The sequence below is a fragment of the Hylobates moloch genome, unplaced genomic scaffold (assembly GCF_009828535.3).
Source record: "Hylobates moloch isolate HMO894 unplaced genomic scaffold, HMol_V3 SCAFFOLD_14, whole genome shotgun sequence".
NCBI classification, from domain to species: domain Eukaryota; kingdom Metazoa; phylum Chordata; class Mammalia; order Primates; family Hylobatidae; genus Hylobates; species Hylobates moloch.
In genome coordinates this window covers 70,088,397-70,100,396 of record NW_026652289.1, presented here as the reverse complement: position 1 = coordinate 70,100,396, position 12,000 = coordinate 70,088,397, and positions in this window count along the sequence as shown.

Below are 12,000 nucleotides of genomic sequence, written 5' to 3'. Positions count from 1 at the left end.
ATTTATTGAGCATGTGTGTTAGGCACTGTGACAATGTTCTAGAATATGTAAGACATAGCCCAGATATGGGGAAAGAAAATAAGTCAAGAAGTTTATAAAGAAAAAAATTCTTCACAATGTAAGAGAGAGTGTTAGATGTATGTAAAATTAGCTATAATACAATACATGGAGCATGAGCAAAGTACTACAAGAGCACAACAAATGGTACAATTATGTAGGTTTAATTAGGAGAGACAGTGAAGCCTTACAGAGAAAGCATTTATGTTGGGTCTTGAGGACTAGAGTAGGGTCTTGATTGTGAAGAAGGCAGAAAAGATGGATATGGGATGAGGAGTGACATTTAAGTAGAGGAAATTGTATAAGCAAAGACACAGAGGTCCAAATAAGCATGAGTATAGCATGCTCTAGAAACTGCAAGTATCCCTGAATGGATAGCACGTGAGGTGCCTTGGCCAGAAAGATGGACTGAAGCCGGGTCATGTAGGACCTTCATTGCCACGCTTAGGAGTTTGAACTCTGTTGCATAGTCAATAGGCAGTCATTGGAGGTTTTTAAATAGAGAAGTGACAAGATCAGATCTGTGTTTAAAAATGATAATTTTGATAGCAGTGTAAAGGATTAAATTAGAGTACGAAGAAATTATTTGCTGGGGGAAAATCGATTCTGAAAACAATAGAATATCTTTAATGAAGCATCAGAAGCATTTATAACAGGTCTCTCAGATTTGGGTGACAGGCTTTATTATATTCTCCAATTACGGCTCATTTTTCTTATATTCCCAGCTAGTTTTCGGCCATTATTCTAGCAACAAACATAAATGAAACAAAGCAAATTTATTCATTTATTCAAAAAAAAGTATTGGTGGTCTACTATGTGCAAGTCCCTATGCCATGTGCTGACAGAATTCAAAGATGAATAAAACATATCTCCAATCCTCATAGAACTTACAGTATTATGCAACTGGAAAAATTACTTCAACATTTATTAAATCATCAGTTTATGTAGATTGATATTCAATATACATTGGTTAAAAAAAGATACAAAGGGGAAAGGCAGGAAATAGATGAGAAATAGCCCAAAAAAATGTGAGCAAAGAAAATATATAAAGAAGAAATCAGAATAGCTCATATTTCTTGGCTAGGCGCCATGGCTCACACTTGTAATCTCAGCACTTTGGGAGGCTGAGGCCAGTGGACTGCTTGAGACCAGGAGTTCAAGACGAGCCTGGCCAACACGGCAAAACCCCATCTCTACTAAAAATACAAGAATTAGCTAGGCGTGATGGTGCGCACCTGTAGTCCCAACTACTTGGGAGGCTGAGGCAGGAGAATCACTTGAACTCAGAAGGTGGAGGTTGCAGTGAGCCGAAATCATGCCACTGCACTCCAGCATAGGTGAGAGAGTGAAACCCTATCTAAAAAAACAACAACAACAACAACAACAACAACAACAACAACAAAAACACAAAAACAGAAAATAGTGTCAGTTGACCACTTGCTCTGTGAAATAAGATATTTAGTATTCGTATACTTCCTCCTACCTCTGTATTCCAACTCCCAATCTTGTGGTTTCTATTATTTCTATTTTGTCAGGGTTTATAATTTACAGCTTTTGTCAGTCATACAAGGGGACTTAAAAAAATTTATGACAAAAGGGAATTAAAAGATAAACATAAAAATACAAACTTTCTCAATATAAGCTCCATCAAGTTCAAGGCACTTTTGTAAGTGATTATATCAGCCATTTAGTCCATCCCTAAAGAACTGAGTATCTTGGGAATTTAACCATGTCAATGCAGTCTTTTACATTAAAATGTGTGCCCTTTAAAGATTTTTTAATATTAGGAAACAAAAAGAAGTTAGAAGGATGGTAAGGTGGATGCCTAGTGATTTCCCATCAAAACTCTCACAAAATTGCCCTTGTCTGATGAGCAGCAGGAATATGTCATGGTGTAGGAGGAATCTCTGGTGAAGCTTTCCCGGGTTTTTTGTTTGTTTGTTTGTTTTTGTTTTTTTGCTAAAGCATTGGCTAACTTTCTCAAAACACTCTCATAATAAGTAGATGTTATGGTTCTTTGGCCCTTCAGAAAATAAACAAGCAAAATGCCTTGAGAATCCCCAAAAAACTGTTGCCATGACCTTTGCTCTTGACTGGTCCACTTTTGCTTGGACTAAACCGTTTCCACCTCTTGGTAGCCATGGCTTTGATTGTGTTTTTGTCTTCAGCACAATCTGGTAAAGCCATGGTAAACTGGTAGAGCCATGTTTCATCTTCTGATACAATTCTTTGAAGAAATGCTTCCGGATCTTGATCCCACTTATTTAAAATTTCCTTTGAAAGCTCTGCTCTTATCTTCAGTTGATCTGGATGCAATGGTTTTGGGACCCCTCAAGTGGAAAGTTTGCTCAAGTTTAATTTTTCAGTCAGAATTGTATAAACTGAACGAGTTGAGAGGTCTGTGGTGTTGGCTACTGTTTCCGCTGTTAATCATTGGTCCTCTTCAATTAGGGCATGAACAAGATTAATTTTTTCCCTCACAAATTGATGTGGATGGCCTGCCTCTGTGGGCTCCATTGTCAACATCATCTTGTCCCTTCTTAAAATGAGTTATCCATTTGCAAATTGTTGATTTCTTTGGGACATTTTCCCCATAAGCTTTTCATAAAGCATTAGTGATTTCACCATTCCTCCACTCAAGCTTCCACCATAAGTTTGATGTTTGTTCTTAGTTTAATTTTAGCAGAATTAATGTTGCTCTCATAGGAGCTCTTTTCAAACTGATGTCTTATCCTTTTTAGTGCTTCAAACGAGATCCTGTTCAACATGTTATAAAAGTTATTATAAGTTTATTTTCTTGCAAGAAAGTTTTGAAATCAATGCATAGTTTTTTGGGGTTTTGGGGGTTTTTGTTGCTGTTGTTGCTATTGTTTGTTGTTTTTTGAGACAGGGTCTTATTCTGTTGCCCAGGCTGGAGTGCAGTGGTGCAAGCATGGCTCGCTGCAGCCTCAACCTCCTGGGCTCAAGTGATCCTCCCACCTCAGCCTCCCAAGTAGCTGGGACTACAGTGCATGTCACCACGCTCAGCTAATTTTTTAATTTTTTTTTTTGTAGAGACGGGGGGGTCTCGCTTTGTTGACCCAGGCTGGTCTTGAACTCTGGGCCTCAAGCAATCCTCCCACCTCAGCCTGCCGAGTAGCAAGGACTACAGGCTTCTAAAGAATAAAGGCAAGGTGAGGAGCCACACCTTACTGCACCAGAATATTCTGTTTCTTTTATTGTCTCCCCACCTTTTTTGTTGAGACAGTCTCACTCCGTCATCCAGGCTGGAGTATAGTGGCAGTCTTGGCTCACTGCAACCTCCACCTCCCGGGCTCAAGCGAGTCTCATGCCTCAGCCTCCCTAGTAGCTAAGTTTACAGGCGTGAGCCACCACGCTCAGCTACTTTTTGTATTTTTAATAGAGATAGGGTTTCACCATGTTGGCCAGGCTGGTCTCGAACTCATGGCCTCATGTAATCTACCTGCTTAGGCCTCCCAAAGTGTTGGAATTACAGGTGTGAGCCACCCTGGCCTTTTCTTTTTGTTTTTAACATTTCACTTATATGTAAGATTTTCCCCTTTACCTTGTTGTAGTTGCTGTTTGAACTTCATCAATGTATTTTTGTTGTTCATTTCATTAGCTATTGGTGCGCAGAAAAATCTGTGACTTTATCTTAATCTTCTATCCTTACTCAGAAGTTACTTGGCTGAGCTCAACTGGGCTTGAAGCAGTTGCAAATCAAAGATATTTTCATAAAGAGGTTCAAACAGAAGAGAAAGGAAGAATAAACATTCCACAATGCACATGCTAATAATTCAGTAAATGTCTGCAGAATTAATTTCAAAGGTTCCCTGGACATAGTTCAATTAATTAAAATTGCAAATCATGATTACACCTTATCATTTCACTTTTTCCATTATAGTAATAAGGGAGCATTCACTATATGCCAGAGACTATGGTGAGTACTTTACATATATTATCTAATTGAATTCTCACAATAGTGTGGTTAGATTGTGCTATTGTTATCATCCGCATTTTATAGATGAGGAACTTTCAGTGCAATGAGACTAAATAACTTGTTGAAAGAACACAGCTATCAAGAGGCAAGACCTGGACTCGTATCCAAGTGTCTGGTGCCAAACACTGTGTTTTTAACAACTACATTACACAGCTTTCGTTTTCAGAAATTTAGTGGAAAGAGCATTGAATGTGGAGTCACAAGTCCTGAATACAAGCCCCGGCTCTAAAATTCTATGCTATGTAATCTTGGCAAGTCATTTAAATTCTGTTTCTCATTTGTAAAATGGGGATTAGAATGCCTCCTCTGGCTGTTCTTAGAATCATAAGACTTTTGCTTAAAAATGGCAGGTTAAACACACGTATTTACCTCTGCTGTCACACCAAACCAGTGAAGCAACAGTAAAGTGATGTCTAAAAGGCTTTAATCAGGCCAGGTGAGGTGGCTCATGCCTATAATCCTAGTACTATGGAAGACTGAGGCAGGTGGATCCCTTGAGCTCAGGAGTTTGAGACCAGGTTGGGCAATGTGGCAAAACCCCACTTCCACCAAAAATACAAAAACAAGCACCTGATGGTGCACACCTGTAGTCCCAACTACTTAAGGGGCTGAGGCAGGAGGATCCCTTGAGCCTGGGAGGTGGAGGTTGCAAAGAGCCAAGATCGTGCCACTGCACTTCAGCCTGGGTGACAAAGTGAGACCCTGTTTCAAAAAAAAAAAAGGAAGGAAGGAAGGCCGGCCAGCTGGGCGCGGTGGCTCACACCTGTAATCCCAGCACTTTGGGAGGCCGCGGTGGGCGGATCACGAGATCAGGAGACTGAGACCATCCTGGCCAACACAGTGAAACCTCATCTCTACTAAAATACAAAAAATTAGCTAGGAGTGGTGGTGGGCGCTGGTAGTCCCAGCTACTCAGGAGGCTGAGGCAGGAGAATGGCGTGAACCTGGAAGGTGGAGCTTGCAGTGAGCCGAGATCGTGCCACTGCACTCCAGCCTGGGCGACAGAGTGAGACTCTGTCTCAAAAATAAAAATAGATAAATAAATAAATAAATAAATAAATAAATAAACAAACAAACCTAAAAGACCAATTTAATGGAAAGGAGCCACAACAACAACATTTTGGAATCCAGAAAGCATATGGATGAGGAATAATTGACTGAGCAAACCCAAGAAAGCTGAATCCAAAACTAGCAGGGGAAAGCTGAGAAGCAACCTGATCTGCACTGTAGAATGCACAAAATATTTAGAAATTGATTTACCCAGTTCTTTTGGAAATGAAGGTAGAACTGAAAACAGGAGGATTGTTAGAAAGTCAATTTAAGAAGCAATTCCCTTCTCTGACTCTGTGCAGCCAAAAGACTTCTTTCCTTCACCCTATCAGAAAACTGAAGAGTAATTCTCTGGAGAGACTAAAACAGAATTTCTGAACCAGAAGGGGGTCGCCAGAAATTTAAGAAATATCTCTAACATAAAATATAGAGACTAAAACAAAAGGAAAACAGGCAACTTGGAGGACAGAAAAACTAAGTAGGAAAAAGAAAAATTTCAAAATGGAAATTATTAGTAAATATCCTAATAGAGATAGAAGATCTTGCATCCAGTAAATAAGTCTGAGATGCCATTTAGAAAAAGAGGGGAAAAAAGCAGTCTGAGAATTAAAAATAACATTTGCAAATGTAAAATAAAATAGGCTAAGTGAAAAATAAAACTAAATAGAAATAGAATAGGGGGAGAGTGCCAGACATGGTGGCTCACGTCTATAATCCCAGCCAGCACTTTGAGAGGCTAAGATGGGAGGATGGCTTGAACTCAGGAATTTGAAACCAGCCTGGGCAACATAGTGAGACCCTGTCTTTACAAAATAAAAATTTTTAAATTAGCCAGGTGTGGTGGGAGGTGCCTGTAGTCCCAGCTACTCAGGAGGCTGAAGTGGGAGGATCACTTGAGCACAGGAGGTCAAGGCTGCAGTGAGCTGGGATCATGCCACTGCACCGAAGCATGTGGGCGATAGAGCAAGATCCTGTATTTAAAAAAAAAAAAAAAGTGGGAAAAATGGAGGGCAAAAAATTATCAAAGGCATAATTCAAGAAAATTTCCCATAATTAAGGACATGAATTTCCAAATTTAGAGTGGGTACCAAGTGTCCAGCGCAATGGATAGAAACAAATCCACACCATAACATACTACTGTGAAATGTTAGAACACTAGGAAGAAAAATTAGCTTCCAGAAAAGGAAAAAAAAGTTACAAACAGTAATAGAATTACACTGAACTTCTCAACAGCAACATTGGAATCGAGAAAATAGTAGAACAGCATTTACAGATTCTGAGGAAAATTATTTCCAATCTAGAATTCTATACCCAAATAAACTACTCTTGAGTAAAAAGACACTTTTAGACATGTACGAACTCAATATCTAATATCTTATACTCATATATACCCTTCTTCAGGAAGCTTTTAAGGGATGGGCTCCCCAAAAATGTCAGAGCAAACAAAGATATAAGAAATAAGAGCCGGGTGCGGTGGCTCACGCCTGTAATCCCGGCACTTTGGGAGGCCGAGGCGGGCAGATCACGAGGTCAGGAGATCGAGACCATCCTGGCTAACACTGTGAAACCCCGTCTCTACTAAAAATACAAAAAATTAGCCAGGTGTGGTGGCGGGCGCCTGTAGTCCCAGCTACTCTGGAGGCTGAGGCAGGAGAATGGCATGAACCCGGGAGGCAGAGCTTGCAGTGAGCTGAGATCGTGCCACTGCACTCCAGCCTGGGCGACAAAGCGAGACTCTGTCTCAAAAAAAAAAAAAAAAAAAAAAGAAATAAGAATACATGGTAGATTATGTATTATGTCGCCTGTAATCCCAACACTTTGGGAGGACAAAGTGGGAGGATCACTTGAGCTCGAGAGTTCGAGACCAGCCAGGGCAATATGGCAAAAACCCATCTTTACAAAAAATACAAAAATTATCTGGGTGTGGTGTGGTGAACACCTGTAGTCCCAGCTACTCGGGAGGCTGAAGGGGAAGGATCACTTGAGCTGGGGAGCTCAAGGCTGCAGTAAGCCAAGATCACACCACTATACTCTACCCTAGGTGACAGAGCGAGACTCTGTCTCACAAAAATAAAATAAAAGATTGTGTTATGTCTTCAAATATTCACTGTCATCTCTATTTCTACCTACCCTACTGACATTAAACTTGACCACTGATTTGGTTTGAACAATAGAATGTAAGTGAAAACATGTATATTATTGACCTTTTCTTTCCCAAAAGACTGGCATGGCCCAGATGGAGCTTGCTCCTGGGTCCTGGGAAGAAGCCAACATGGAGTAAGACGACTCAGCCAACCCACAGAGGATGTCTAATGAAAGTGAGAAATAAATCTTTTTTGTTGTAAGCTACTCATATTTTGGAGTCATTCCTGAAAAAAAAAGTATCAAAAGCTGACTAATACACATGGCATCCTAGAAACAGAATCTAACACAGAAAGAGGTAATGTAAATTCTCAGAATAATTGTGAGGTTTGATCCCAGAATAACAGCTGTGAAGCTAGTCTAGAAAATAACCAAGGTCAGAAGGGAGACAATCAGATGGCTCGCAGGTGTTTCCAAGAAGACGAAATTGATAGACTACCTAATATACCCGACTATGTAGTAATGAGAAAAAATACACTTTTAGGGGAGAATTTGGTTATAAGTTAGTGATAATTATATTAAAACAAAGTAAGAGAAAAATAAAAACAAAGCTTGTATTAACTTTAGGAAAAACAAAAAGTTGTATAAGAAAGGAAAAGTAATCATAGCACATGTATAAGAATTTATATAATCATAATAATATACTTACTAGTAATTTAACTGACATAACTATATTGGGATAATAGATAGAAAAGTATGTGTGATTGGGGCATGCTGGGGGTTGGAGTAGTTGAAAGAAATAATATATCTTTCATAGATAACACCTACATTTTAAAAAATCAAGAAATAGCAGTATATGCCAGGCACAATGGCTCATGTCTGTAATCCCAGCACTTTGGGAGGCCAAGGCAGGAGGATTGCTTGAAGCTCAGGAGTTCAAGACCAGCCTGGGCAACATAGCAAGACCTTGCCTCTACTAAAAATTAAAAAAAAAAATTAGCCAGGTGTGGTGGTGTGTAACTGTAGTCCCAGGTACCTGGGAGGTTGAGGTAGGAGAATCACTTAAGCCTGGGAGGTCGAGGCAGCAGTGAGCCATGATCATGCCACTACACTCCAGCCTAGGCTACAGAGTGAGAGCCTGTCTCAAAAAAACCCAAAAAGACAAAAAAGAGAAATAATAGTAAAAGCATATTATTTAGAAGTATTGAGACAAATACAAAAGAAATAGCTAAAATAGCTAAAAGTTATTATGGGGATGGAGGTGGGGGTAGAGGAGGCAGAAATTGAGGCCTAGTGAATTGATTTTTTTTTGTTTTGTCTTGTGTTTTGTTTTGAGGCAGCGTTTCACTCTGTTGCCCAGGCTGGAGTGCAGTGACCCAATCCCAGCTCACTGGAACCTCTACTTCCCAGAATTAAGTGATCTTCCCACCTCAGCCTCCCAAGTAACTGGGATTATAGGCATGAGCCACCATACCCAGCCTTGATTTTTTCTTTTTTTGTAATAGGCCTTGTAGAGCTATTTGACTCCTAAACTATGTGCATGCTTAGTTTTGATTAAAACAAACAAACATTCCAGCACAGAGGCACCTTGAGGCTTAAGAATTTGAAAGATACAAAAGAAACAATTTGATAAATCAATACAACTCACATTTACACACCAGGAAAAAAAAAGAAGAAGAAAAGAAAAAGGAAAAGAAGAGAGAGTTTGAAAGGACTTAACTCTAAAACACGAGGAACAAGTTAGAAGACTCGGTAGCATAGAAGCAAGAGAACATGGATAAGAGTATGGGCTCTAGGTTCCAATAACCCCAGTTTACACTCTAGCTCTGCTATGTACCAGCTGTGTGACCTTGAGAATGCTGCGAAGGCTCAGTTTCCTTATTTGTAAAACAGGTATAATAATAGTCCCTCTCTATGAGGAACTGTGAGAGTAAAATGAGATAAGCCTTTGCACAAAGAAAACATTGGAAAGTTTTAGCTACTATTAATCTCTTGTTCCTTCATCTTCTCTGTGGATTAATAGACATTAAATGGAGGACTAAAAGGGAGTCAGTTTAAGGGAAAATCTAAACCAAAAATCTGAGATGATACACAAACTGGAGAACCAGCATCCGAATACCTGAAAACTGTGATTGTTATGTTATTGCTTCAGCAGTGTAATTGGTGAGCCAGTTGCCTTAGAGCTACAACTATTCGTGCCTTCCTCTGTCCCCTTTCCTTTCCTTTTCCTTCTTCATCCTAACCATTGTCATTATCATCATCTTTTAATGCTTACTGAGCATTTCATTCATTCAGCAAATATTTATTGAATGCCTAATGTGCTTCTTTTAGTCTCTGATTCCCGTGTGCTCAGCTGATTTAGCTACATTATTTAGACAACAGGTTAAGACTATAGCTATGGAAAGGAACGGTTTTTCTGCAACAAGAAGTAGGTGTGATCAGTGACAAGTAAGGAGGCAAATTAATCTAAGAGCAACCACAGGGCATCCAACTCTCACAGAAGGTCATTTTCCTGTATAACTAGTGCAATTCTCCTTCCAAACACCATTCCATTTCCCTAATCTGGTAATCACAAAATGTGATTTTTCGAATTAAGTTTTTATATTATTCTAAATACGCCTGGTTCTTCCTTGAATTCTAGGGAGCAAGTTTTTTTTTGTTTTTTTGTTTGTTTTGAGACTGAGTCATGCTCTGTCACCCAGGCTGCAGTGCAGTGATGCGACCTTGGCTTACTGCAATCTCCACCTCCCGGGTTCAAGCGATTCTCCTGCTTCAGCCTCCTGAGTAGCTGGGATTGCAAGCACATGCCATCACGCCCAGCTAATGTTTGTATTTTTAGTAGAGACAGGGTTTCACCATGTTGTCCACGCTGGTCTCGAACTCCTGGGCTCAAGCGATCCACCCACCTTGGCCTCCCAAAGTGCTGGGATTACAAGCGTGAGCCACCACACCCAGCCAGAATATAGTTATTTTTGTTGCTGCTGTTGTTTTTCCTACCTATCACTCAGAGATGTTGCCATGGCTGAGGCATTTTTTTTTTTTTTTTTTTTTTGAAACAGAGTCTTGCTCTGTCACCAGGCTGGAGTGCAGTGGCGCGATCTTGGCTCACTGCAACCTCCACCTCCTGGGTTCAAGTGATTCTCCTGCCTCAGCCTCCTGAGTAGCTGGGACTACAGGCATGCGCTACCATGCCCAGCTAATTTTTGTATTTTTAGGAGAGACGGAGTTTCACGATATTGGCTAGGCTGGTCTCGAACTCCTTACCTTGTGATCCACCCGCCTCGGCCTCCCAAAGTGCTGGGTTTACAGGTGTGAACCACCGCACCCAGACTGGGCTGAGGCATTCTTAAGGACCATGAGGCATTCTTAAGGACCACCATTCCTTCACTGAGAGAGCACCCAGAGTTAAATGGTACTTTCTGTGACTCAAAGTTTAAAAGACAAAAGAATGCTTGAAGAACTGCCTCACTGTCCTTCATAGACATCCAGTTGTTCTTTTCTCCTCCCCCTCCCAGCCTCTTTTATGCTTCTTATCCATACAGCTGAGCCCTTTGGACCTGAAGTTTCCATCCAACCCATCCCTAGGACCATCCTGACCAGTCTTTATGCCAACACCCAGTGTAAACTTGCCATTGCGGCTCTGGTTCTGGTCTTATGCTACAGTTTCAACAGAGTTCAGATTTCTGAGATCTGCCCCCTACTTCTAGTTTTTGAGCTCCTTTTTGATCCCTTTCATTGGCTCCCTTGTCTTAATACACCATGAAATCACAGTCCCTCAGAGATGGAGTCCAATATGCTCCTACTACTCTCCCACTGCAGATGCTGCTATTTGCAACATCCCTTACTCGAATAGCAGGCTGTTTATCTGAATCTCTGAATATTCCTTTTTCTGGGTTACCCATCACTGTGCTATCCAGTTTAGAAAAATTCTCTAGCTCCAAGTTATTCCTCCTTCATGTCAACAACTTCCCAGGCTACCCTCCCTTCTGATGTGTACCGCTGAGGCTGGACTTCCTTCTAGAACCTGCAGCTGGTTTAATCTTATATTTGTCTTGACCCAACGTACCTTGTCCACTTATAGTTAATCAGAACATGCTGGCCCTGTCCTAAGACAAGACAGTCATTCAACCAACCTACTGGGCAGAATGTAATTCTCATAAGGAAGTAGGAGGTCTGAGTTTTGAGATCAAGGCTACTTGTACATACATAGCTCTTATACACATATATACACATAACCCATATACACACCATACCGCTCCTTACCCACATTGCTATCTGCTTGTGAAAAGCCAGACATATGTCTATTTCCCTACTTTTGAGTCACTGACTGGATTTGAAAGGATATTGCGCTAATAAAATAATTAGCTCCATTGGCAGAGATTTCAAGAAAATACAAGGTTTTGCATATGGGGTATAATAATGACTAATGCAACTTACTATAAGCTAGGCTCTGTTTTAAGTGCTTCATATAAACTAACTCATTTAATCCTCATAACTATCCAGTGAAATAGGTACTATTATTATCCCCATTTCACAAATAAGAAAATTGAAGCACAGAGGCTGGGTATGGTGGCTCACGCCTGTAGTTCTAGCACTTCAAGAGGCTGAGGCAGGATGATCACTTGAGGCCAAGAGTTCAAGACCAACCTGGGAAACATAGCGAGGCCTCATCTCTAAAAAAATAATAACAATTTTTTTTTTTAATTCGAGACAGTTTCGCCCTGTCGCCGAGGCTGGAGTGCAATGGCACAATCTCAACTCACTGCAACTTCTGCCTCCTGGGATCAAGCAATTCTCCTGTCTCAGCCTCC